The 26,643-nt window shown below is 49.1% G+C and overlaps 1 protein-coding gene across 13 annotated transcripts in view; it reads left to right on the forward strand.

Moving 5' to 3' along the window:
* Positions 1-23,223: 23,223 nt before the first annotated feature.
* PPFIBP1 (PPFIA binding protein 1) overlaps positions 23,224-26,643 on the forward strand; it is a 218,219-nt gene continuing 214,799 nt past the window's right edge. For 5 of the 13 annotated variants that reach the window (XM_067468855.1, XM_067468857.1, XM_067468859.1 and 2 more), the window contains exon 1: positions 23,225-23,396. The gene's annotated coding sequence lies outside the window, so the exon portion shown is untranslated. Of the gene's footprint in view, positions 23,397-26,643 lie in introns of all 13 variants that reach the window. The other 8 variants (XM_067468865.1, XM_067468862.1, XM_067468867.1 and 5 more) reach the window with 3 other exon arrangements.

Genomic DNA, 26,643 nt, shown 5'->3' on the forward strand with positions numbered 1-26,643 from the left:
AGAGGGAAATCAAAAAAAGAAAGAAACTTTAAGAATCAGTTTATAAGAGCTGCCCTCATACAAACCTGGAACAAGTATAAAGATAGATTCTATAGCAGAACCCCAATGTGGTTCTCACCAAATGAGGTGATGCACATGCGAGAGATCCCAAGAGTAAAGTGGCTGACATACAATCAAATACTTAAAATAGACAAACAAATAGTTAACATCAAAACACAAGAAGAGTTAAAGAATATCGACCAATCCCTGTCATGGTACCAGTACTGGCAGATAAAGGAAAACTTTCTGATTGATAGGAAAGTAGGTTTTGAAATAAAGGAAGTATTTTGGGATAAAATATTAAAGACAGAATCCAAATTAATTTAAAAAAAATCACAATTGCTGAGATGGGAAACAGAAGAAGAAAAATTGAAAGAAGTAATGGTCGACTGGGCAAGAGATATAGGTAGATCAATCAGTCTAGCAGAATGGGAAGAAATCTGGACAAAAAAATCAAGATTAACATATTCTACGGAATTTAGAGAGAACTGGTACAAGATGTTTTATAGGTGGTACCTAACACCTCAGAAATTAACAAAAATTAATAAAGGAAGAACAAGTAAAAAATGCTGGAAATGTGAAAAAGAAGTCGGCACATTTATCCACGTATGGTGGAAATGTAAAAAAACTAAAAGCTTTTGGAGGGAAATCCACAAGAAAATGGAACACATCTTGCAAATAAATTTTGATATCAAACTGGAATATTTCCTTTTAGGTTTAACCGATTTCGAAATGGATCAAAACACAAATAAACTATTCATATACCAGCAGCCAGGTTAAAATTTGCACAACTATGGAAAACTAAGGAATTGCCAACTATGGAAAACTGGCTATTGAAGATCTGGGACATAATGAGCATGGACTTACTCACTCAAAGAATTGCAGATAACATCTTAAAGACACAAAAAACCGATTGGGAAAAATTCACAGAGTACATTAAGAACGAGAACCTAGAAATGAATCAGCAATAGGAAGAGTAACAAAGACAAAGCAAGAGACAAGACAACCGGAGCCATCCTGGAAGTCATCACAACCTCCTCATTGTTTTTATCTCCCCTGTCCCCTTCCCCATCCTTTTTTTTCTTCTGTCTTACCTCACCTTCTTCTTTTTCCTACCCTTTTTGTTTTCTTTCTTTTTTCTTTTTTCTCTTTCCCTTTTCTCTCTCTTCTCTTCTACTTTCTTCCCCCGCCCTTCTGCCCTTCTTGTCTTCCCATTTCCTACTGTCTTACTATCCTATAACCGATTGTTCCCACACTTTCCCTGTATCCTATGAAGTCAAATTTTATGTGCATTGAAAAAATAATTTTTTTTAAAAAAAAAGTTGCTCTCCAGCCGATTTTCCACCATTCCCCTGGACTGAGGGATGGTGGGGAGGTGACGCTCATTGCAGCCTGTGTCTCTCGTCGGCCTTCTCCTCAATGGAAGTCGGCGACCTCCATCCTGTGTAGCCCGCCATTTTGAGTTTTATTTTATTTTATTTCAGTTTTTCCTCTTTTATCTTATGTTATTCTTTCTGTCTGAGTTTATTTTATTTTATTTTCATATTTTATTTTAATTGAGTTTTTGTTTTCCCTATTTTGTTTTTTTTGTTTCTGTTTTCCGTATTTCTATTTTATGTTTATGTCTAGCTTTGTATTGAGATAGTTTTAGTTAGGGAGTCCCTTGATTTTATTTATAGATTTTTATAGGAGTTGGGAGACTTTTGGCTAAGGAGGGGGTATCCTCAGAGGATTCAATATAGTCATAGGAAGTGCAATCACGTAGGATTCTGTGTCCACGGAATGCTGCTCAGTGTTTCCTTCATTTTTCGGAAATTAGCTCTCCTAAAGTCCAAAATGCGGGTTTGACATTTTAGTTTCGACCTTCCTTTGTACCTCAAACTGCAGGAGCACATGGTCACTTGCTCCTAAGGATCGGACCACTTCAACCGCATCGATCAGGAGGCATTTGTTAGGATGAGATTGAGAATAGCTGACCCCCTTGTTGCCTCTTCTACCTTCTGGACCATGAAATTGTCATCAAGGCAAGCGAGGAATTTGTTGGACTTTGTACTCTTGACCGCGTTTGTTTTCCAGCAAATATCGGGATACTATATCTCTTCCTTGTGCCCCCCTCATCCTTTATCATTGATTAAATTTTGGTATGCTATCCTCGCTCTTTTCCCAACCCAAATAAAGTTAGTAATCTATCTTTTCCATTTCTCAAAGATTTTTGTTCCTTTCATAATGGGTATATTTTGAAACAGGAATAGCATTTGGGGGAGTACCATCATCTTTAGAGACACCCTGCTGTGGTGTCAAGGTCTGTGGAAAGAGCTCTTGTTGGGCCAAAGACTCAGTAGCCAACACCTGTAGGGAAAAGGTCCGCAAGGCTAAAGCACAAAACAAGCTCAGGCTTGCCAGGGACATTAAAAACAATAAAAAGGGCTTCTTTTCTTATGTCAGTAGAAAAAGGAAAAACAAGGAGGCGATAGGGCCTCTTCGAGGAGAAGATGGGGCAATGCTGACAGGGGGTAGGGAAAAGGCAGAACTACTTAATGCCTTCTTTGCCTCGGTCTTCTGACAAAAAGAATGTCATGTTCAACCTCAGCAAGATGGAGTGGATGAGGGATTAGAGGACATCCAACCCCAAATTGGGAAACAAGTTGTCCAGGAATACTTGACTGCTCTAAATGAGTTCAAGTCCCCAGGACCAGATCAACTACACCCAAGAGTACTGAAGGAACTAGCGGAAGTCATTTCAGAACCAATGGCAATCATCTTTGAGAGTTCTTGGAGAACGGGAGAAGTTCCAGCAGATTGGAGGAGGGCCAATGTGGTCCCAATCTTCAAGAAACTTCTTACACCTGCTGGACTAATTCCTACTTCCTATTTCAATCGAACCTTTCCTTAATCTTCTTCAATCAAATCCTCCACAATTTATTCCAACCAAATACCATAATCACATACACAAAGCAACATACACTTTCCAAAACCATTATAACTACACAACTTAAACTCAAGGAAATCTCATCTCATGGGAGAGATAAATTCCCTCCCCAAAAATCCTATGTTATTTCCCTTCCTATGACTTTTGAACCCCCTAAAGATCCCTCTCCTTATCATCCACTGTAACCTCCCCAATCCTATAAAAACCTAGAAACAGAAACCAATGAGCTCCCTATTTAAAAACTATCTCAAACCAGGGAAATGTGGTCTAAAAACAACAAACAACAAACTAAGACAATAAACTTAAGAAAGAAAAAAAAGAGGAAGGTTAAAGCTAGAGACAAAAGCAAAATAAAATAAAATGAAAAGAGAAAAAATAAAATAAAAATAATTAAAAAGAAGAAGAAAAAGAAAGGAAAAATATAAGCTCAGAGATGGCGAGCTGTAGAGGGGCTCAAATGGTGACAACACCCTCGACCCTAGGCCCTCGGATCACGGGGGGTCTTGGAGCGGTGGTGGCACCTTCCAGTTAGATGGTAAAATATCCAGTCACAGCAAGAGAGTAACCCAGGATTTATGTCAGTTGTTAAAAAGCAGGAGACAGAATGTTATATCTCATCAGTCCCTCTTAGACAGTTTTATTTGGGGCAATATGTTCGGAGCACTCCAGCCACGGTGAAGTAGCAGCGGCTTGACCATGCCTCCCTCTTCTTTTCTCCACTGTTGTTCTTCTCTCCCCAGTCCACAAACAGCATCCCCCGATCAGGCCTAATCAGCCCCCCAAAGCCTTGAATAAGGACCCAAAGTCGAGGCAGAAGGGATTGGGGGGGGGGGAGGATTGCTTCAGAATACTTCTTACCTCTGAGAATGACTTAAAAAAGAGCAGCCCAGGTTTGTAGTTGTTAAACAGCAGGAGACAGTCCAGATGTTTCATCATTCTCTCTTAGTTTTATTTGGGGCAATGATTTGGGAGCACTCTGACCGCGATGGAATGGCGGCTGTACTCAATCTTGCCTTCTTTTTCTCCTCCAATCTTCTCACCTCTGTCCTCCAACAGCACCCTCGATCAAGCTTAATCAGGCCCCCAAAGCCATCAACAAGGACCTAGGAGACTGATAAAGGCAACCAGTTGAGGAAGATGGGATCAGGGGGGCGGAGGGGATTGCTTCGGATTAGTTCTTACCTCCAAACATGACTTAAGAGAGGCTGCTGTCTCGTCGCCATCTTGGGCAAAAAAAAAAAAAAATCCTACACACATAGTAAAAGGCTCCTGCGTCAGATAGGTTCCTTATTGTTCCTTGATGTGTAAAACAATTAATGCAAAGAAATTAAATCTTAGCTTAGAACACTTAGGATGCAGTACATGTCCCATATTGATGACACCATTATCCATGGTTTCCAGGCATGTAGTTGGGGGGGGGGGGGGTATTGGGATAACTATACAAAAGGTTTGCTAGGGTAGATGCTTTCTCACTCAGACTCAGCCCCTCCCCCCCTCCCCCGGAATCAAACTCAGTCCTCCCTGAATCAAAATCCTGGCTACGGGCCTGATGGTTTCTTGTATCCATGCCTGACAAAATAAAAATAATAAATAAAATAATTTAAACAATTTTATTAGCCCTTTGAGTCCCCCTAGGGCTGAGAAAAGTGGTATATAAATATTATTTATTTATTTATTTATTTATTATTTACGACATTTATATGCCGCCCTTCTCACCCCAAAGGGGACTCAGAGCGGCTTACAAGGTAAATATACATACAATATATTATTAACATAGTACAATATCAGTTTTAAATATTGCTAAATTGCACTATATCAATTATACTGTAATATTATTAGTAATATTACATGTAATATAAATATATAATTATAATATCATATTATTAGTAGTAGTATTATATTACATTACAATATTATAAATATCATATGAATATACAATATATTGTATATTATAACATTATAAGAATAGCACAGGAGACAAGGTGGAACTGTCCCCTGGCCCCCCTCTCTTCACTCCGGCCCAGAGCAGCAGTTGGTGCTGGGGGGAGAGGTCCCCAACGGATGGCAAATGCAGGAGACAAGATGGTGCTGTCCCCTGGCCTCCCCTCTCTTCGCTCTGGCCCAGAGTGACAGTTGGTGCTGGGGGGAGGGTTCCCCAACGGATGGCAAATGCAGGAGACAAAATGGTGCTGTCCCCTGGCCTCCCCTCTCTTCACTCTGGCCCAGACTGACAGTTGGTGCTGGGGGGAGGGGTCCCCAACGGATGGCAAATGCAGGAGACAAGATGGTGCTGTTCCCTGGCCTCCCCTCTCTTCGCTCTGACCCAGAGTGACAGTTGGTGCTGGGGGGGAGGGTTCCCCAACGGATGGCAAATGCAGGAGACAAGATGGTGCTGTCCCCTGGCCTCCCCTCTCTTCACTCTGGCCCAGAGTGACAGTTGGTGCTGGGGGGAGGGGTCCCCAACGGACGGCAAATGTAGGAGACAAGATGGTGCTGTCCCCTGGCCTCCCCTCTCTTCACTCTGGCCCAGAGTGACAGTTGGTGCTGGGGGGAGGGGTCCCCAACGGACGGCAAATGTAGGGGACAAGATTGTGCTGTCCCCTGGCCTCCCCTCTCTTCGCTCTGGCCCAGAGTGACAGTTGGTGCTGGGGGGAGGGGTCCCCAACGGACGGCAAATGTAGGAGACAAGATGGTGCTGTCCCCTGGCCTCCCCTTTCTTCGCTCTGGCCCAGAGTGACAGTTGGTGCTGGGGGGAGGGGTCCCCAACGGATGGCAAATGCAGGAGACAAGATGGTGCTGTCCCCTGGCCTCCCCTCTCTTCGCTCCGGCCCAGAGCAGCAGTTGGTGCTCGGGGGAGAGGTCCCCAACGGATGGCAAATGCAGGAGACAAGATTGTGCTGTCCCCTGGCCTCCCCTCTCTTCACTCCGGCCCAGAGCAGCAGTTGGTGCTGGGGGGAGAGGTCCCCAACGGATGGCAAATGCAGGAGACAAGATGGTGCTGTCCCCTGGCCTCTCCTCTGTTCGCTCTGGCCCAGAGTGACAGTTGGTGTTAGGGGGAAGGGTCCCCAACGGATGGCAAATGCAGGAGACAAGATGGTGCTGTCCCCTGGCCTCCCCTCTCTTCGCTCTGGCCCAGAGTGACAGTTGGTGCTGGGGGGAGGGGTCCCCAACGGATGGCAAATGCAGGAGACAAGATGGTGCTGTCCCCTGGCCTACCCTCTCTTCGCTCTGGCCCAGAGTGACAATTGGTGCTGGGGGGAGGGGTCCCCAACGGATGGGAAATGCAGGAGACAAGATGGTGCTGTCCCCTGGCCTCCCCTCTCTTCGCTCTGGCCCAAAGTGACAGTTGGTGCTGGGGGGAGGGGTCCTCAACGGATGGGAAATGCAGGAGACAAGATGGTGCTGTCCCCTGGCCTCCCCTCTCTTCGCTCTGGCCCAGAGTGACAGTTGGTGCTGGGTGGAGGGGTCCCCAACGGATGGCAAATGCAGGAGACAAGATAGTGCTGTCCCCTGGCCTCCCCCTCTTCGCTCTGGCCCAGAGTGCCAGTTGGTGCTGGGGGGAGGGGTCCCCAACGGATGGCAAATGCAGGAGACAAGATGGTGCTGTCCCCTGGCCTCCCCTCTCTTCGCTCTGGCCCAGAGTGACAGTTGGTGCTGGGGGGAGGGGTCCCCAACGGATGGGAAATGCAGGAGACAAGATGGTGCTGTCCCCTGGCCTCCCCTCTCTTCACTCTGGCCTATAGTGACAGTTGGTGCTGGGGGGAGGGGTCCCCAATGGACGGCAAATGTAGGAGACAAGATGGTGCTGTCCCCTGGCCTCCCCTCTCTTCGCTCTGGCCCAGAGTGACAGTTGGTGCTGGGGGGAGGGGTCCCCAACGGACGGCAAATGTAGGAGACAAGATGGTGCTGTCCCCTGGCCTCCCCTTTCTTCGCTCTGGCCCAGAGTGACAGTTGGTGCTGGGGGGAGGGGTCCCCAATGGATGGCAAATGTAGGAGACAAGATGGTGCTGTCCCCTGGCCTCCCCTCTCTTCGCTCCGGCCCAGAGCAGCAGTTGGTGCTCGGGGGAGAGGTCCCCAACGGATGGCAAATGCAGGAGACAAGATTGTGCTGTCCCCTGGCCTCCACTCTCTTCACTCCGGCCCAGAGCAGCAGTTGGTGCTGGGGGGAGAGGTCCCCAACGGATGGCAAATGCAGGAGACAAGATGGTGCTGTCCCCTGGCCTCCCCCTCTTCGCTCTGGCCCAGAGTGACAGTTGGTGCTGGGGGGAGGGGTCCCCAAAGGATGGGAAATGCAGGAGACAAGATGGTGCTGTCCCCTGGCCTCCCCTCTCTTCGCTCTGGCCCAAAGTGACAGTTGGTGCTGGGGGGAGGGGTCCTCAACGGATGGGAAATGCAGGAGACAAGATGGTGCTGTCCCCTGGCCTCCCCTCTCTTCACTCTGGCCCAGAGTGACAGTTGGTGCTGGGGGGAGGGGTCCCCAACGGACGGCAAATGTAGGAGACAAGATGGTGCTGTCCCCTGGCCTCCCCTCTCTTCGCTCTGGCCCAGAGTGACAGTTGGTGCTGGGGGGAGGGGTCCCCAACGGACGGCAAATGTAGGAGACAAGATGGTGCTGTCCCCTGGCCTCCCCTCTCTTCGCTCTGGCCCAGAGTGACAGTTGGTGCTGGGAGGAGGGGTCCCCAACGGATGGCAAATGCAGGAGACAAGATGGTGCTGTCCCCTGGCCTACCCTCTCTTCGCTCTGGCCCAGAGTGACAGTTGGTGCTGGTTGGAGGGGTCCCCAACGGATGGCAAATTCAGGAGACAAGATGGTGCTGTCCCCTGGCCTCCCCTCTCTTCGCTCTGGCCCAGAGTGACAGTTGGTGCTGGGGGGAGGGGTCCCCAACGGACGGCAAATGTAGGAGACAAGATGGTGCTGTCCCCTAGCCTCCCCTCTCTTCGCTCTGGCCCAGAGTGACAGTTGGTGCTGGGGGGGGGTCCCCAACGGATGGCAAATGCAGGAGACAAGATGGTGCTGTCCCCTGGCCTCCCCTCTCTTCGCTCTGGCCCAGAGTGACAGTTGGTGCTGGGGGGAGGGGTCCCCAACGGATGGCAAATGCAGGAGACAAAATGGTGCTGTCCCCTGGCCTCCCCTCTCTTCGCTCTGGCCCAGAGTGACAGTTGGTGCTGGGGGGAGGGGTCCCCAACGGATGGGAAATGCAGGAGACAAGATGGTGCTGTCCCCTGGCCTCCCCTCTCTTCACTCTGGCCCAGAGTGACAGTTGGTGCTGGGGGGAGGGGTCCCCAACGGACGGCAAATGTAGGAGACAAGATGGTGCTGTCCCCTGGCCTCCCCTCTCTTCGCTCCGGCCCAGAGCAGCAGTTGGTGCTGGGGGGAGAGGTCCCCAACGGATGGCAAATGCAGGAGACAAGATGGTGCTGTCCCCTGGCCTCCCCCTCTTCGCTCTGGCCCAGAGTGACAGTTGGTGCTGGGGGGAGGGGTCCCCAACGGATGGGAAATGCAGGAGACAAGATGGTGCTGTCCCCTGGCCTCCCCTCTCTTCGCTCTGGCCCAAAGTGACAGTTGGTGCTGGGGGGAGGGGTCCTCAACGGATGGGAAATGCAGGAGACAAGATGGTGCTGTCCCCTGGCCTCCCCTCTCTTCGCTCTGGCCCAGAGTGACCGTTGGTGCTGGGTGGAGGGGTCCCCAACGGATGGCAAATGCAGGAGACAAGATGGTGCTGTCCCCTGGCCTCCCCTCTCTTCGCTCTGGCCCAAAGTGACAGTTGGTGCTGGGGGGAGGGGTCCTCAACGGATGGGAAATGCAGGAGACAAGATGGTGCTGTCCCCTGGCCTCCCCTCTCTTCGCTCTGGCCCAGAGTGACAGTTGGTGCTGGGTGGAGGGGTCCCCAACGGATGGCAAATGCAGGAGACAAGATGGTGCTGTCCCCTGGCCTCCCCTCTCTTCGCTCTGGCCCAAAGTGACAGTTGGTGCTGGGGGGAGGGGTCCTCAACGGATGGGAAATGCAGGAGACAAGATGGTGCTGTCCCCTGGCCTCCCCTCTCTTCGCTCTGGCCCAGAGTGACAGTTGGTGCTGGGTGGAGGGGTCCCCAACGGATGGCAAATGCAGGAGACAAGATGGTGCTGTCCCCTGGCCTCCCCCTCTTCGCTCTGGCCCAGAGTGACAGTTGGTGCTGGGGGGAGGGGTCCCCAACGGACGGCAAATGTAGGAGACAAGATGGTGCTGTCCCCTAGCCTCCCCTCTCTTCGCTCTGGCCCAGAGTGACAGTTGGTGCTGGGGGGAGGGGTCCCCAACGGATGGCAAATGCAGGAGACAAGATGGTGCTGTCCCCTGGCCTCCCCTCTCTTCGCTCTGGCCCAGAGTGACAGTTGGTGCTGGGGGGAGGGGTCCCCAACGGATGGCAAATGCAGGAGACAAGATGGTGCTGTCCCCTGGCCTCCCCTCTCTTCGCTCTGGCCCAGAGTGACAGTTGGTGCTGGGGGGAGGGGTCCCCAACGGATGGGAAATGCAGGAGACAAGATGGTGCTGTCCCCTGGCCTCCCCTCTCTTCACTCTGGCCTATAGTGACAGTTGGTGCTGGGGGGAGGGGTCCCCAACGGATGGCAAATGCAGGAGACAAGATTGTGCTGTCCCCTGGCCTCCCCTCTCTTCACTCCGGCCCAGAGCAGCAGTTGGTGCTGGGGGGAGAGGTCCCCAACGGATGGCAAATGCAGGAGACAAGATGGTGCTGTCCCCTGGCCTCTCCTCTGTTCGCTCTGGCCCAGAGTGACAGTTGGTGTTAGGGGGAAGGGTCCCCAACGGATGGCAAATGCAGGAGACAAGATGGTGCTGTCCCCTGGCCTCCCCTCTCTTCGCTCTGGCCCAGAGTGACAGTTGGTGCTGGGGGGAGGGGTCCCCAACGGATGGCAAATGCAGGAGACAAGATGGTGCTGTCCCCTGGCCTACCCTCTCTTCGCTCTGGCCCAGAGTGACAATTGGTGCTGGGGGGAGGGGTCCCCAACGGATGGGAAATGCAGGAGACAAGATGGTGCTGTCCCCTGGCCTCCCCTCTCTTCGCTCTGGCCCAAAGTGACAGTTGGTGCTGGGGGGAGGGGTCCTCAACGGATCGGAAATGCAGGAGACAAGATGGTGCTGTCCCCTGGCCTCCCCTCTCTTCGCTCTGGCCCAGAGTGACAGTTGGTGCTGGGTGGAGGGGTCCCCAACGGATGGCAAATGCAGGAGACAAGATAGTGCTGTCCCCTGGCCTCCCCCTCTTCGCTCTGGCCCAGAGTGACAGTTGGTGCTGGGGGGAGGGGTCCCCAACGGACGGCAAATGTAGGAGACAAGATGGTGCTGTCCCCTAGCCTCCCCTCTCTTCACTCTGGCCTAGAGTGACAGTTGGTGCTGGGGGGAGGGGTCCCCAACGGATGGCAAATGCAGGAGACAAGATCGTGCTGTCCCCTGGCCTCCCCTCTCTTCGCTCTGGCCCAGAGTGACAGTTGGTGCTGGGGGGAGGGGTCCCCAACGGATGGCAAATGCAGGAGACAAGATGGTGCTGTCCCCTGGCCTCCCCTCTCTTCGCTCTGGCCCAGAGTGACAGTTGGTGCTGGGGGGAGGGGTCCCCAACGGATGGGAAATGCAGGAGACAAGATGGTGCTGTCCCCTGGCCTCCCCTCTCTTCACTCTGGCCTATAGTGACAGTTGGTGCTGGGGGGAGGGGTCCCCAATGGACGGCAAATGTAGGAGACAAGATGGTGCTGTCCCCTGGCCTCCCCTCTCTTCGCTCTGGCCCAGAGTGACAGTTGGTGCTGGGGGGAGGGGTCCCCAACGGACGGCAAATGTAGGAGACAAGATGGTGCTGTCCCCTGGCCTCCCCTTTCTTCGCTCTGGCCCAGAGTGACAGTTGGTGCTGGGGGGAGGGGTCCCCAATGGATGGCAAATGTAGGAGACAAGATGGTGCTGTCCCCTGGCCTCCCCTCTCTTCGCTCCGGCCCAGAGCAGCAGTTGGTGCTCGGGGGAGAGGTCCCCAACGGATGGCAAATGCAGGAGACAAGATGGTGCTGTCCCCTGGCCTCCACTCTCTTCACTCCGGCCCAGAGCAGCAGTTGGTGCTGGGGGGAGAGGTCCCCAACGGATGGCAAATGCAGGAGACAAGATGGTGCTGTCCCCTGGCCTCCCCCTCTTCGCTCTGGCCCAGAGTGACAGTTGGTGCTGGGGGGAGGGGTCCCCAAAGGATGGGAAATGCAGGAGACAAGATGGTGCTGTCCCCTGGCCTCCCCTCTCTTCGCTCTGGCCCAAAGTGACAGTTGGTGCTGGGGGGAGGGGTCCTCAACGGATGGGAAATGCAGGAGACAAGATGGTGCTGTCCCCTGGCCTCCCCTCTCTTCACTCTGGCCCAGAGTGACAGTTGGTGCTGGGGGGAGGGGTCCCCAACGGACGGCAAATGTAGGAGACAAGATGGTGCTGTCCCCTGGCCTCCCCTCTCTTCGCTCTGGCCCAGAGTGACAGTTGGTGCTGGGGGGAGGGGTCCCCAAAGTATGGGAAATGCAGGAGACAAGATGGTGCTGTCCCCTGGCCTCCCCTCTCTTCGCTCTGGCCCAAAGTGACAGTTGGTGCTGGGGGGAGGGGTCCTCAACGGATGGGAAATGCAGGAGACAAGATGGTGCTGTCCCCTGGCCTCCCCTCTCTTCACTCTGGCCCAGAGTGACAGTTGGTGCTGGGGGGAGGGGTCCCCAATGGACGGCAAATGTAGGAGACAAGATGGTGCTGTCCCCTGGCCTCCCCTCTCTTCGCTCTGGCCCAGAGTGACAGTTGGTGCTGGGGGGAGGGGTCCCCAACGGACGGCAAATGTAGGAGACAAGATGGTGCTGTCCCCTGGCCTCCCCTCTCTTCGCTCTGGCCCAGAGTGACAGTTGGTGCTGGGAGGAGGGGTCCCCAACGGATGGCAAATGCAGGAGACAAGATGGTGCTGTCCCCTGGCCTCTCCTCTGTTCGCTCTGGCCCAGAGTGACAGTTGGTGCTGGGTGGAGGGGTCCCCAACGGATGGCAAATGCAGGAGACAAGATGGTGCTGTCCCCTGGCTTCCCCCTCTTCGCTCTGGCCCAGAGTGACAGTTGGTGCTGGGGGGAGGGGTCCCCAACGGATGGCAAATGCAGGAGACAAGATGGTGCTGTCCCCTGGCCTCCCCTCTCTTCGCTCTGGCCCAGAGTGACAGTTGGTGCTGGGGGGAGGGGTCCCCAACGGATGGGAAATGCAGGAGACAAGATGGTGCTGTCCCCTGGCCTCCCCTCTCTTCACTCTGGCCCAGAGTGACAGTTGGTGCTGGGGGGAGGGGTCCCCAACGGACGGCAAATGTAGGAGACAAGATGGTGCTGTCCCCTGGCCTCCCCTCTCTTCGCTCTGGCCCAGAGTGACAGTTGGTGCTGGGGGGAGGGGTCCCCAACGGACGGCAAATGTAGGAGACAAGATGGTGCTGTCCCCTGGCCTCCCCTTTCTTCGCTCTGGCCCAGAGTGACAGTTGGTGCTGGGGGGAGGGGTCCCCAACGGATGGCAAATGTAGGAGACAAGATGGTGCTGTCCCCTGGCCTCCCCTCTCTTCGCTCCGGCCCAGAGCAGCAGTTGGTGCTCGGGGGAGAGGTCCCCAACGGATGGCAAATGCAGGAGACAAGATGGTGCTGTCCCCTGGCTTCCCCCTCTTCGCTCTGGCCCAGAGTGACAGTTGGTGCTGGGGGGAGGGGTCCCCAACGGATGGCAAATGCAGGAGACAAGATGGTGCTGTCCCCTGGCCTCCCCTCTCTTCGCTCTGGCCCAGAGTGACAGTTGGTGCTGGGGGGAGGGGTCCCCAACGGATGGGAAATGCAGGAGACAAGATGGTGCTGTCCCCTGGCCTCCCCTCTCTTCACTCTGGCCCAGAGTGACAGTTGGTGCTGGGGGGAGGGGTCCCCAACGGACGGCAAATGTAGGAGACAAGATGGTGCTGTCCCCTGGCCTCCCCTCTCTTCGCTCTGGCCCAGAGTGACAGTTGGTGCTGGGGGGAGGGGTCCCCAACGGACGGCAAATGTAGGAGACAAGATGGTGCTGTCCCCTGGCCTCCCCTTTCTTCGCTCTGGCCCAGAGTGACAGTTGGTGCTGGGGGGAGGGGTCCCCAACGGATGGCAAATGTAGGAGACAAGATGGTGCTGTCCCCTGGCCTCCCCTCTCTTCGCTCCGGCCCAGAGCAGCAGTTGGTGCTCGGGGGAGAGGTCCCCAACGGATGGCAAATGCAGGAGACAAGATTGTGCTGTCCCCTGGCCTCCCCTCTCTTCACTCCGGCCCAGAGCAGCAGTTGGTGCTGGGGGGAGAGGTCCCCAACGGATGGCAAATGCAGGAGACAAGATGGTGCTGTCCCCTGGCCTCCCCCTCTTCGCTCTGGCCCAGAGTGACAGTTGGTGCTGGGGGGAGGGGTCCCCAACGGATGGCAAATGCAGGAGACAAGATGGTGCTGTCCCCTGGCCTCCCCTCTCTTCGCTCTGGCCCAGAGTGACAGTTGGTGCTGGGTGGAGGGGTCCCCAACGGATGGCAAATGCAGGAGACAAGATGGTGCTCTCCCCTGGCCTCCCCCTCTTCGCTCTGGCCCAGAGTGACAGTTGGTGCTGGGGGGAGGGGTCCCCAACGGACGGCAAATGTAGGAGACAAGATGGTGCTGTCCCCTGGCCTCCCCTCTCTTCGCTCTGGCCCAGAGTGACAGTTGGTGCTGGGGGGAGGGGTCCCCAACGGATGGCAAATGCAGGAGACAAGATGGTGCTGTCCCCTGGCCTCCCCTCTCTTCGCTCTGGCCCAGAGTGACAGTTGGTGCTGGGGGGAGGGGTCCCCAACGGATGGCAAATGCAGGAGACAAGATGGTGCTGTCCCCTGGCCTCCCCTCTCTTCGCTCTGGCCCAGAGTGACAGTTGGTGCTGGGGGGAGGGGTCCCCAACGGATGGGAAATGCAGGAGACAAGATGGTGCTGTCCCCTGGCCTCCCCTCTCTTCACTCTGGCCCAGAGTGACAGTTGGTGCTGGGGGGAGGGGTCCCCAACGGACGGCAAATGTAGGAGACAAGATGGTGCTGTCCCCTGGCCTCCCCTCTCTTCGCTCTGGCCCAGAGTGACAGTTGGTGCTGGGGGCAGGGGTCCCCAACGGACGGCAAATGCAGGAGACAAGATGGTGCTGTCCCCTGGCCTCCCCTCTCTTCGCTCTGGCCCAGAGTGACAGTTGGTGCTGGGAGGAGGGGTCCCCAACGGATGGCAAATGCAGGAGACAAGATGGTGCTGTCCCCTGGCCTCCCCTCTCTTCGCTCTGGCCCAGAGTGACAGTTGGTGCTCGGGGAAGGGGTCCCCAACGGATGGCAAATGTAGGAGACAAGATGGTGCTGTCCCCTGGCCTCCCCTCTCTTTGCTCTGGCCCAGAGTGACAGTTTGTGTTGGGGGGAGAGTACCCCAACGGATGGCAAATGCAGGAGACAAGATAAATAAATAAATTATATTCCAGTAGTTCTCAGCCTTTCTAATGCTGTGACCCCTAAAGTTCCTCATGTTTTGGTGACCCCCAACCATATTTTCGTTGCTACTTCATAACTGTAATTTTGCTACTGTTATGAATTGTAATGTAAATATCTGATATGCAGGGTGCATTTTCTTTTTTTACAAATTGAACATAATTAAAACATAGTGATTAATCACAAAAACAATATGTTTGGGGGAGTACGGACAACGTTGATGATGGGATTTGTAGTACCTTCAACTGATTCACCTCTGACTTCCACAGACCACTGAGAGCCTCACGAATTATAGACCTGGACCAAACTTGGCACACAAAACCCCAATGACCAACAGAAAATGCTGGAGGGGGTTGGGAGGAATTGACATTGATTTACGGGAGATGTAGTTCACCTACACCGGAGAGCACTGTGAACCCAAATGGCTATAGATCTGGACCAAACTTTGCACAAATACTCAATATGCTCGAAATTGAACACTGGTGGAGTTTGGGGAAAATAGATCTTGACATTTGGGAGTTGCAGTTGTTGGAATGTATAGTTCCCCTGCCATCAAAGAGAATTCTGAACTCCAACAACAATGAAATTGAACCAAACATGGTATACAGAACTCCCATGACCAACAGAAAATACAGGAGAGGCTTGGGGGAAAATAGACTATGGCATTTCAGAGTTGCTGGGATGTATAGTTCCTCTGTCATCAAAGAACATTCTGAACTTGAACAACAATGGATTTGAATTAAAATTGGCATACAGAACTCCCATGACCAACAGAAAATACCAGAGAGGCTTGGGGAAAATAGACTTTGGCATATGAGAGTTGCTGGGATGTATAGTTCACCTGCCATCAAAGACCATTCTGAATTCCAGGCATTTTGGGCAAGGGATATTCAACCTATTAAAAATGTACTTTCTCTGTTATAGTTTGGTTCTTTTTAATTGTTGAATTCTTGTAGTAGTAGTAGTAGTAGTAATACTTCTGCTAGTAGTAAATGTTATTGTTTAGCCCTTAGGCCATATCACAATAACAAATCAAACCAAAAAGCTTGATAAAACTCGATTACACTTTATATAGTAAGTTAAGTAAAACATAACTGTACAGTAAATAAATATTATAAAACTGAATATATACATCATGTTTCCGTATCACCCCTACAATTTATCCTGATCAGCCCCACATATGTGGTTCTCAGACGTATTGCTTTGTTTAAAAACAGAACAGTTTTATATGTTATTTTGGATCTTGGGCACACATAAAATACGTTGTTCTGATGCGGGATTCCCAATACATTGTCCATTTGATATAGGAACCAAGGTACAAGTCTCTCACCTTCTGGTATAATTTACAATCAAATGCTATATCCTCAATTTCAGGTGCCCCACAGATACAAATCCATTCATTATAAGGGCTGCTATTAAATTTCCCATATCTGACCATTGTATCAAGCTGATCAAATCAAACTCGAGTGAATACCTCTCTAAAAATGTTTTGGCATTTGAATTTTTAGATAGTTAGCAATTTGAAAGATACGTTTATATCAGCTCAGCCATTTGAAGTTGGCAACCTTACTAAGGTGGCTATATCTTTTTGCGCTTCTAAGTCTAAAATTATTTGTATAGCACTCTTTTTTATTTGGTTTCTTAAGGCGCAGGAGACAGGGAGATCGCAACTTCTTAAATAATTCATCAGTTGTGTAATCCAACAGGTCTGTAGTTGGAAATTTATCTGTTCTAATAGGCACAATTTTGAGAGTCTATTGGGCTCCATTACATTGATTTTATGCCAGTAATTATACACTCTAAGTTTAGACTATGCATGGATTGTGTAAATTTCCAGTTCAGCTCTCACTGCAGCAGTTGATAGATGTGAATGTGACTAAGGGCCCATCAACGCTACCATCTAAAGGCAGTTCCTGGGTTACAAACATCAGACTTGCAAATGATTCATAGTTAAGAACAAGGGTGATGAAGTCAAAATTTAGAATTCTTAGGACTGCAGATACCGAGAGTCTGTGCCTGATGAGGTCAACTAACCACCAATATTCCTGAAATAAGTGAAGACTCAGCAGTTGAGCGGCTGACTGGGAATGGAGAGCGGCGTGGTGCTGGTAGGGGCCTCGGTGGGGGTTTTCCGGTTGCTGAACGCCAGGCTCAAGTGGCTGGTGCCCTCCCCAGCCAAGGGGAAACCCTTGGAAGTGGCGGAACCTCTGGACCTCGCTGGCCCTCTGATGAAGAGTCCTTCAAGGGGTTCTCCAAGAGTGAAATGAGTAAGGAGGAGGAAGGAGATACAGATGGGAATAGAGGGACTAAGAGGATTACTCGAGAGCATCAGAGAAAGAAGATCCGGGACATACTTACTGCTCCCACAGAGGAAGAGGATTTTATGGGTTTTTCTGGGAATGATGGGTCTGGGAGTGATGGGGATGAAGAGGAACCATTGGATTGGACCAAAGTACAGGAGGTTCAGAATGTGTATACTCAACCAACGTCCAGTGACACTTTTGCAGGGTTTTCTGGTGGCGGGGATTGGCAATCTGGTGATACTGTGGAATCATAGGGAGACCTAAGTCTTGACAAGAGGTGGAAGAGTTGGAGGGATGGGCATTGGTGCTCAGCTGTGGAGGCTAAGCCAGCTGAGAGTGATGAGGATGGGGTGGAGCTGTAAAGATGGAATGATGAGCTGTAAGATAAATGTAGGCATTGGAATGATAGAACTTTGCAGTAGGCAAAGAGTTGGTTTCGTGCCTTGGGTCTTGTCGCTGCCACTTTCCTGTTGGGCTTGGGTCCTGGATCTGCAGGTTGCTGCCTTGCTTCGTGTACCGACCGGCTTGGATTCTCGTAAGTGTGGATTTCCCCTCTTCTTGACTTCGGACTGTTTTTGGCGATGACACTGCCTTGAGGACTTCGGAATCTTCAACTGGGATTTCTTCGACTTTGGACTGCATTTGGACGACAGCTTCTCTTCACAGCGCTTTGTTTGTTTATTTCTTTTGAACTGTGTGATTTTGGTGTGTTTTGGAAGAACTCTTGTTTAATCCGGGTTTTTTGCCAGTTTAATCCAGATTATTGACAAAATTTGTTTTACAAGCTAGAAATTGCTACAAACTTTGAGTTTTGACCAGAGGCACTGAAGCAAGTGTCTCTGAGTCATGTTTGCTTTGCTTTAATAAACTATTGTTTTGGATATACTCCTGTGTCTAGCTCTTTAAGGCATCTGGGAAGGGATTCAATGTACAGCAAAGAATATCAAAATGTATAAGCATAAATGTATTGTGAAATCCAACAAATTTTATACAGTAAAAGTCACATTTGTTAACATTGTCTAAGTTTGTATATGATCAGAGTAAATAGAGACTTATTTATTTATTTATTTATTTATGATATTTCTATCCCACCTTTCTCGAACCCAAAGGTGACTCAAGGAGGCAAACAACCAGGCAGCAATTTGATGCCTAGTAATATACAATTAAAACAACATTTAAGCAGAATTAAAATACATTCAATAAAATCTTTAAAAACATTCATTGTTAGTTTCATTGTCCAAAAATCATCGTCTGAGCCTTTCCAATATTCCAATGTTCACTTTTGTCTAATTTCATGTTTGACTGTTGCATTAGATTCCGAAGGCTTGTTCAAATAGCCACATTTTCACTTTTTTTCCAGAAGGTCAAAAAGGAGGGGACTGGTGTAATATCCTTGGGGAGGGCATTCCGCAACTGAAGGGCCACCACTGAGAAGGCCCTGTCTCTCGTCCCAGTTGTTCCTGTGAAGAAGGCAAGACCGTGAGCAGAGCCTCCCCAGACAATCTTAAACTCTTAGATGGTTCATAGGGAGAGATATGTTCAGACAGGTAAGCTGGGCTGGAAAGTTTAGAGCTTTATAGGCTAAAACCAGCACTTTGAATCGTGCCAGGTAGCAAACCGGCAGCCGCTCCCGTGAGCAATCTGGCTGCAATCTGGCTGCAATCTGAATGCAGCTAAAATGAGACCTCTCTCCCTTTGCCCTTATTTCACCTAAGAATTTGCATTGAAGCATCACATGAACTCTATCTTTAATATTTTTATTACTTTATTTTATTGAACTATATGAATTAGAAGGCAGATCAGCATGAACTCTAATTACTTAGACGATCCCTCATTGTCAGAGTAGGATTGTCTTCCAAGATCGGTGTACTAGCGGTGGGTATGTAGGTGACTGTGGAGCCCTATTCTTGATCTGCATGTTCTCCTGCAGTGAGGGCATTGGTTTCCAGGTGGAAGGCGGTCCTGATCAGGGTTGGCTTGACGCTCCTTCCTCTTGGCACATTTCTCTCTTTCACCCTCCTCTTCAAATTCTACAGCACTGCTGGTCACAGCTGACCTCTAGCTGGAGCGCTCAAGGGCCAGGGCTTAACCTCTTGAGCTATCTGAGCCATTCCAGATACTCCTTCCACACCCTATGTGGGAAACAGGGACAAGACATAATCTGTTGGACAAGGAATCTTCATGGATACCAGTGGGAGGCCATCTGCTTGCCACCCTGAACTTCCTCTTTGGGGATCTCAGCTGTCCGCTGGATAAAGGTTCAGGAAGAAACTCTGATTACACTCTCATCTTCACTTGACATTTCTGGGATCTTTTCTTTATCTTCTCAGCATGGGAGGATGTCTGGAGATCCACTGCTCATTGTCCTTACATCCAGGACCCAGTATCTGCATAATCCCATCATTTATCTTTTTGGATTCTCATTGTCTTCAGCATTCCATTGCTATACAACCAGGTTGGATACAACCCCTTGGAGATCACCTCCAGTAACCACCTCCATTGGCCCATTGGGAGCCCCAGGGCTTCCCCGCATCACTGCCACCTGCACCAAGTTAATTTATACAATTACAATGCATAAAAACCACAAACAAAGTTAAAAACTTGGCATTATGCTAAATTTCCGTTGACCACTTCTAGTGCCTCTGATGTCACTGTGAGAAGGTCCTCCATTGTGCATGTGGCAGGGCACAGACTGCATTGTAGTAATGCAGGTTTGTTCTTCTCCACATGTGCATGTCATGGACTCCACTTTGTAGCCCCATTTCTTAAGATTGGCTCTGCATCTTGTGGTATCAGCGCGCAGCCTGCTCAGTGCCTTTCAAGTCGCCCAGTCTTCTGTGTGCCCAGGGGGGAGTTTCTCATTCAGTCTCAGCCATTGATTGAGGTTCCAAGTTTTAGCCTGCTACTTTTGCACTCTCACTTGCTGAGGTGTTCCTAAAAGTATCTCTGTAGTTCTTAGAAAACTATTTATTGATTTAAGACGTTGGTATGCTGGCTGATATCCAAACAGAAGATGGGCTGAGAATGTCCTTTCTTTACTAGTTGCTATTTCAGGCAAATATCAAGTGGTGCAATAGCGGCTAAACAACGTAATTTCTCCAACGGCATAGGGGGTAGACATCTGTGATAATGTGGCATGTCTCATTAAGAGCCACATCCACTGCTTTAACGTGGTGAGATGTATTCCACACTGGACACGCCTATTCAGCTGCAGAGTAGCCAATCTCAAGTGCAGTGATAATATAATACTTTAAATTTTCTAGATGCCTTTTCTAGATGTCCTAGTCATCCGTAAACCAGATCAACAGTTGGGTCACACCGTCTACAGAAAACCCACACACACAGATTGATATCTACATAAAAACTCCAACCATCACCCAAGTCAAAAAAGAAGCACCATTAAAGCCTTGGCAGACCGTGCAAAAAGAATCTGTGAACCCCACCTCCTCCAAGATGAACTGAACCACCTAAACTGGGCTCTACAGGCCAATGGATACTCCACCTCAGACATCAGAAGAGCTGCAAGACCAAGAACAAGCCACGAGAGCAAAGATGAAGATCCACCCAGAGAAAAAGTGTTCCTGCCATACATCAAGGGAACCACTGACCGCATAGGGAAACTGATGAGGAAACACAACATACAAACAATCTACAGACCCACCAAGAAAATCCAACAAATGCTACATTCAGCAAAGGATGAGAGGGATCCTCTCTACCGTATTCCATGCAGCTGTGGACAAGTCTACATAGGGACCACCAAACGCAGCGCCCAAACACGAATCAAGGAACATGAAAGGCACTGCAGACTACTTCAACCAGAGAAGTCAGCCATAGCAGAGCACCTGATGAACCAGCCTGGACACAGCATATTATTTGAGAACATAGAAGTGCTGGATCACTCCAACAACCACCATGTCAGACTACACAGAGAAGCCATTGAAATCCACAAGCATGTGGACAATTTCAACAGAAAGGAGGAGACCTGAAAATGAACAAAATCTGGCTACCAGTATTAAAAAACTCTAAAATTACAACAGCAAAACAGCAGAGAGGAAACAACCAGGCACATCTTAACACCTCTCAACAAAAGATTTCCCCAGACTCAGCCAGGCCTTCAAATGCTAATGAAGGTGGTCAGTGGAAACATTCACACCTAGCTCCAGCAGAGGAGAGCTCTTTGCCCCACCCCAGTCATTCCACAGATATATAAACCCATTTTCCTAATTCCAACAGACCTCACTACCTCTGAGGATGCTTGTCATAGATGTAGGCGAAACGTCAGGAAACAATGCCTCTTTTATTTATTGTGTCATCAGCAACCATTGTATCACAATTCTAACAGAGCAAAACAAACATACAGATTAAAAAGAAAAAGGAAAAAAAAACACACAGATTTTGCAAATTTAGTATTTGGTTAAATGTCCTTTGACCAGTATCTGGCCACTTGGAGTGCCTCTGGGGTTGCCGCAAGAAGGTCCTCCATTGTGCATGTGGCAGGGCTCAGGGTGCATTGCAGCAGGTGGTCAGTGGTTTGCTCTTCTCCGCACTCGCATGCCGAGGATTCCACCCTGTAGCCCCATTTCTTAAGATTGGCTCTGCATCTCGTGGTGCCAGAGCGCAATCTGTTCAGCGCCTTCCAAGTCGCCCAGTCTTCTGAGTGCCCAGGGGGGAGTCTCTCATCTGGTATCAGCCATGAATTGAGGTGCTGGGTTTGGGCCTGCCACTTTTGGACTCTCGCTTGCTGGGGTGTTCCAGCGAGTGTCTCTGTACATCTAAGAAAACTATGTCTTGATTTAAGTCGTTGATGTGCTGGCTGATACCCAAACAGGGGATGGGCTGGAGATGTCTCTGCCTTGGTCCTTTCACTATTGGCTGCTACTTCCCGGCGGATGTCAGGTGGTGCAATACCGGCTAAGCAGTGTAATTTCTCCAGTGGTGTGGGGCGCAGACACCCTGTGATAATGCGGGATGTCTCATTAAGAGCCACATCTACTGTTTTAGTGTGGTGAGATGTGTTCCACACTGGGCATGCATACTCAGCAGCAGAGTAGCATAGCGCAAGGGCAGATGTCTTCACTGTGTCTGGTTGTGATCCCCAGGTTGTGCCAGTCAGCTTTCGTATGATGTTGTTTCTAGCGCACACTTTTTGTTTGATGTTCAGGCAGTGCTTCTTGTAGGTCAGAGCACGGTCCAAAGTGGCTCCCAGGTATTTGGGTGTGCTGCAATGCTCCAGTGGGATTCTTTCCCAGGTAATCCTCAGAACTCGGGATGCTTGTCTGTTCTTAAGGTGAAAGGCGCATGTCTGTGTTTTAGATGGATTAGGGATCAGTTGGTTTTCCCTGTAATAGGCAGTAAGAGCACCTAGAGCAGGGGTCCTCAAACTTTTTAAACAGAGGGCCAGGCCACACTCCCTCAAACTGTTGGAGGGCCGGATTCTAATTTGAAAAAAAATGTATGGATTCCTATGCACACAGCACATATCTTATTTGTAGTGCAAAAAATACTTTAAAGCAATACAATAATTAAAATGAAGTACAATTTTAACAAATATAAACTTATTAATAATTCAATGGGAAGAGTGGGCCTGCTTTGGCTAATGAGATAGAATTGTTGTTGTGTGCTTTCAAGTAATTTCAGACTTAGATTGACCCTGAGCGAGGGCCGGGTAAATGACCTTGGAGGGCCGCATCCGGCCCCCGGGCCTTAGTTTGAGGACCCCTGACCTAGAGCTTCGGAGAGCTTCTGTTCAACCATCTCAAAGCTCCCTGCTTGAGCAGTAATGGCACGATCATCAGCATAGATGAAACTCTCTGTCCCTTCTGGCAGTGGCTGGTCATTTGTGTAGATGTTGAACAATGCCTCTAGAACATGGCCATATAGCCTGGAAAAACCCACAAGAACCTACTTTAAATTTGTTTCTAACTGGAACTTCCGGTTGTTTTCTCCATGTTTGGAGGATGTTTCATGGCATGAAACACGAGTCTTCAGAGGGAGTCTTCCTGTGTTTACTCATCCAGATTCACACTGCAGGGCTGGTATTTTCCAGGGCTGGGAAGAAAGCTCTATTGCCAAGGCACTCTTTCACTGCCAAGTTGGCAGGGAGACCAAGTTGGGAGCGTGAAAGCCTTGTTTTTCCAATATGACACCGCCTGATAAGGCAAAGCTGAGAAAAATTAATGGACAAGGCCAAAATTAGACTCCTCCCCTTTGGTCATAGTAGCTCCTTTGATGAATCTTCCCACATCACGGACACCCCACAAATCCTCTTTTAGAAAAACCCTCCCCCGCCTTTTCCACCAGCCCTGGAATGTACTACAACGGGGCGGAGGGGGGGGGGAGAAAGAAAGAGTACTCCCTCCTCGAGTGACTCCCTCTTACTCCAATCAAAACCAGGGGTTTTACGAAATCCTCCAATCTCTTTAGCCGCTCCCTTTGGGGGGCGGGGCGAACTTCGGGGAGGCGCCAGACGTTCAGCTAGGCGCTTCAGTCTTTGCTTGGAAGCCTGACATGGTCGGAAGAGGAGAGGCGAAGCGCGTCTAGAGAAAGGCAAAAGCAGGACCAGGGATGGTTTGGTGAAACCGAAGAAGGAGCGAGGCCTAGAGGCACAACTTTCCCCAAAGTTCGGTTTGGGTAAGTGACTTTTCTGAAGAGGGAAAGCAACGCATTGTTTATCCAGGAGCTGCTTTTCTTTTAGGCTCTTGATCCGGTTGATCTTACAACAGGAAGTGCAAAGTTGAGACTCTTGCTGGAGCTTGGGAAAAAAGGAGAGAGAGAGAGAATGGGAAAGCCTTTTTCAGACTGACTGTAACTTTGGGGTGCGTCTATATTGTTGGATTTGATGAGCTTTGGCACCACTTTAGCTGCTGTGGGGTCACAGGAGTTGGAGTTTGGGTGAGGCACCATCACCCTTAAGCAAAGAAGGCTTCAGACTTTACAAAACTATACCTCCCAGAATGTCACGGCAGTTTAAGTGAGATCAAACTGCATTGATTTTATAGTGTAGATACATCGCAACCTTGGAGAATTGTGGAGGAATTAGTCAGAGGTAAGGAGCACATTTCAGAGACCTGGACAGTTTGTTTGAATTATTGTGTGTGCATAGATGATAATTTTTAAAAAGAAGCATATATACAGGCAGATCGGAATATGAGAAACTAAGACTAGAAAGGGTGAGTTTGGGAATAAGTGAGAAAATGCAATGCTTGGGATCATAAGTGTTTTTGATTTAGGATATTTTTCTATTTTGGAATAGCTGTATTTATAGATTATACTTATAGATTTATTTATTTATTGTATCAGTAGCAACCAGACAATTGTATTACATTTTAAACACATTTTTAACAAACAGACAAAACACAGAATTTGCAAGCTTGGTAGTTGATTAAATGTCCTTTGACCACTTGGAGTGCCTCTGGTGTTGCCGCAAGAAGGTCCTCCATTGTGCATGTGGCAGGGCTCAGGTTGCATTGCAGCAGGTGGTCTGTGGTTTGCTCTTCTCCACACTCGCATGTCGTGGATTCCACTTTGTAGCCCCATTTCTTGAGGTTGGCTCTGCATCTCGTGGTGCCGAAGCACAGTCTGTTCAGCGCCTTCCAAGTCGCCCAGTTTTCTTGTGCCCAGGGGGGAGTCTCTCATTTGGTATCGACCATTGATTGAGGTTCTGGATTTGAGCCTGCCATTTTTGGACTCTCACTTGCTGAGGTGTTCCAGTGAGTGTCTCTGTAGATCTTAGAAACTATTTCTTGATTTAAGTTGTTGACGTGCTGGCTGATACCCAAACAGGGGATTAGCTGGAGATTGGTCCTTTCACTATTGGCTGCTACTTCCCGGCGGATGTCAGGTGGTGCAATACTGGCCAAACAGTGTAATTTCTCTAGTGGTGTAGGGCGCAGACACCCCGTGATAATGCGGCATGTCTCATTAAGAACCACTTATAGATGTATTTATACATGTTCTGTGGGGGGCATCTACATTGGAGAATGAATGCGGTTTGACACCTCCTTAAGTGTCATGGCTCAATGCTCTGGAATGTTGGGATTTGTAGTCTAGCATTATTTGGCAGAGGAGGTTTGAGCTTTATCAGTGACAATTCCCAGGATTCCAGAGCATTGAGCCACAGCAGTTAAAGTGGAGTCAAACTGCATTAATTCCATAGTGTAGATGCATCCATAGATACCTCATACACACGGCCTGAAGGTAATTTAATACACCATCTTTTTCATGACTTAGTGTAGAGCCTTCCAAACATTCATGTGTCAGCTACAATGTATAGGTTGTAGCTGTGTTGCATGAACATAAGGAGAAATCTTTGAGTCTTTGTGAAATAGCAATAAATCATATATTTATTTATATATATTTATGAATGGAACAAACTAATTTGATGGGACATAGCAATAATTAAGCAGTTTGGCCAGAAATGGAAAAGAAAAACACAGTTGTATATGATAGATTTGCGTGAAGCCTAAAGGAGTGCATCGACAACAAATTGGATAGGATAGTATAGAACAGGGGTCCTCAAACTTTTTAAACAAAGGGCCCGGTCACAGTCCCTCAAACTGTTGGAGGGCCAGATTATAATTTGAAAAACATGCACCAATTCCTATGCACATTGCACATATCTTATTTGTAGTGCAAAAAGCACGTAAAAACAATACAATAATTAAAATGAAGAACAATTTCAACAAATATAAAATTATTAGTATTTCAATGGGAAGTGTGAGCCTGCTTTTGGCTGATGAGCTAGGATTGTTGTTATTGTTGTGCGCTTTCAAGTAGTTTCACACTTAGGTTGACCATGAGCTAGGGCCGGGTAATTGACCTTGGAGGGCCGCATCCGTCCCCCGGGCCTTAGTTTGAGGACCCCTGGTATAGAATATTAACAGGTTTCCATGAAATATGTTGTGTCCCCATACATAATCCAGAGGAGGGTGACTAAAATGATTAAGGGCCTGGAGAATAAGCCCTATGAGGAGCGTCTCAAAGAACTGGGCATGTTTAGCTTGCAGAAGCGAAGACATGATAGCCTTGTATAAATATGTGAGGGGAAGTCATATGGAGGAGGGAGCAAGCGTGTTTTCTGCTTCCCTGGCAACTGGGACTTAAAACAATGGCTTCAAACTACAGGAAAGGAGATTCCACCTGAACATTAGAAAGAACTTCCTAACTCTGAAGCTGTTCAGCAGTGGAACTCTCTGCTCCGGAGTGTGGTAGAGGCTCCTTCCTTGGAGACTTTTAAACAGATTGGACGGCCATGTGTCGGGGGTGCTTTGAATGCGATTTATTTCAGTTTTATTTATTTCAATTTTTACCATTGTCATTTTTGCATATAAATGTTTAATACCATTTTAAATATCATATTCAATACTAGGTTTTAACTTTGCTTTTGACAGTGTTTCTTAATACCTGAATGTATATGTTCCTATTCTGATATTTGTACATTTTTTGTGCTGGTTACTGACCATAATAAATAAATATCTATATGTAATATAAATATATAAGCTTTGGATTGCATAGGGAAGCATTAACACCCCTGTGATGTTTGTTTTGGTACCTGTGCAGCAAAGTTTACAAGATGTTACCTTACTTTCTGTCCCTGTGATAATTGGATCTTGAAAAAATTGGCTTGTTGTGGAAACAAGGATTGGTGATAAAGCTTCAGTGGAGATACCTTTCTCCCATAATTCTTTCAGTAGTGAATTTCCCATCCTGGGATAGATTTCTTTCATTTCATGTTGTCTCACCCCCTTTCTTAACTATGAATAATTTATAAGTCGCATATTTGTAACTCAGGAACTGTCTGTAGAAGGATGTACATTTCATGAACATTTCTGTGTCCATACTGTCTATATTCATGGTTTTCATTTTTAGGATGGGAGGG

Source organism: Anolis sagrei, chromosome 5 (assembly GCF_037176765.1).
Source record: "Anolis sagrei isolate rAnoSag1 chromosome 5, rAnoSag1.mat, whole genome shotgun sequence".
NCBI classification, from domain to species: Eukaryota; Metazoa; Chordata; class Lepidosauria; order Squamata; family Dactyloidae; genus Anolis; species Anolis sagrei.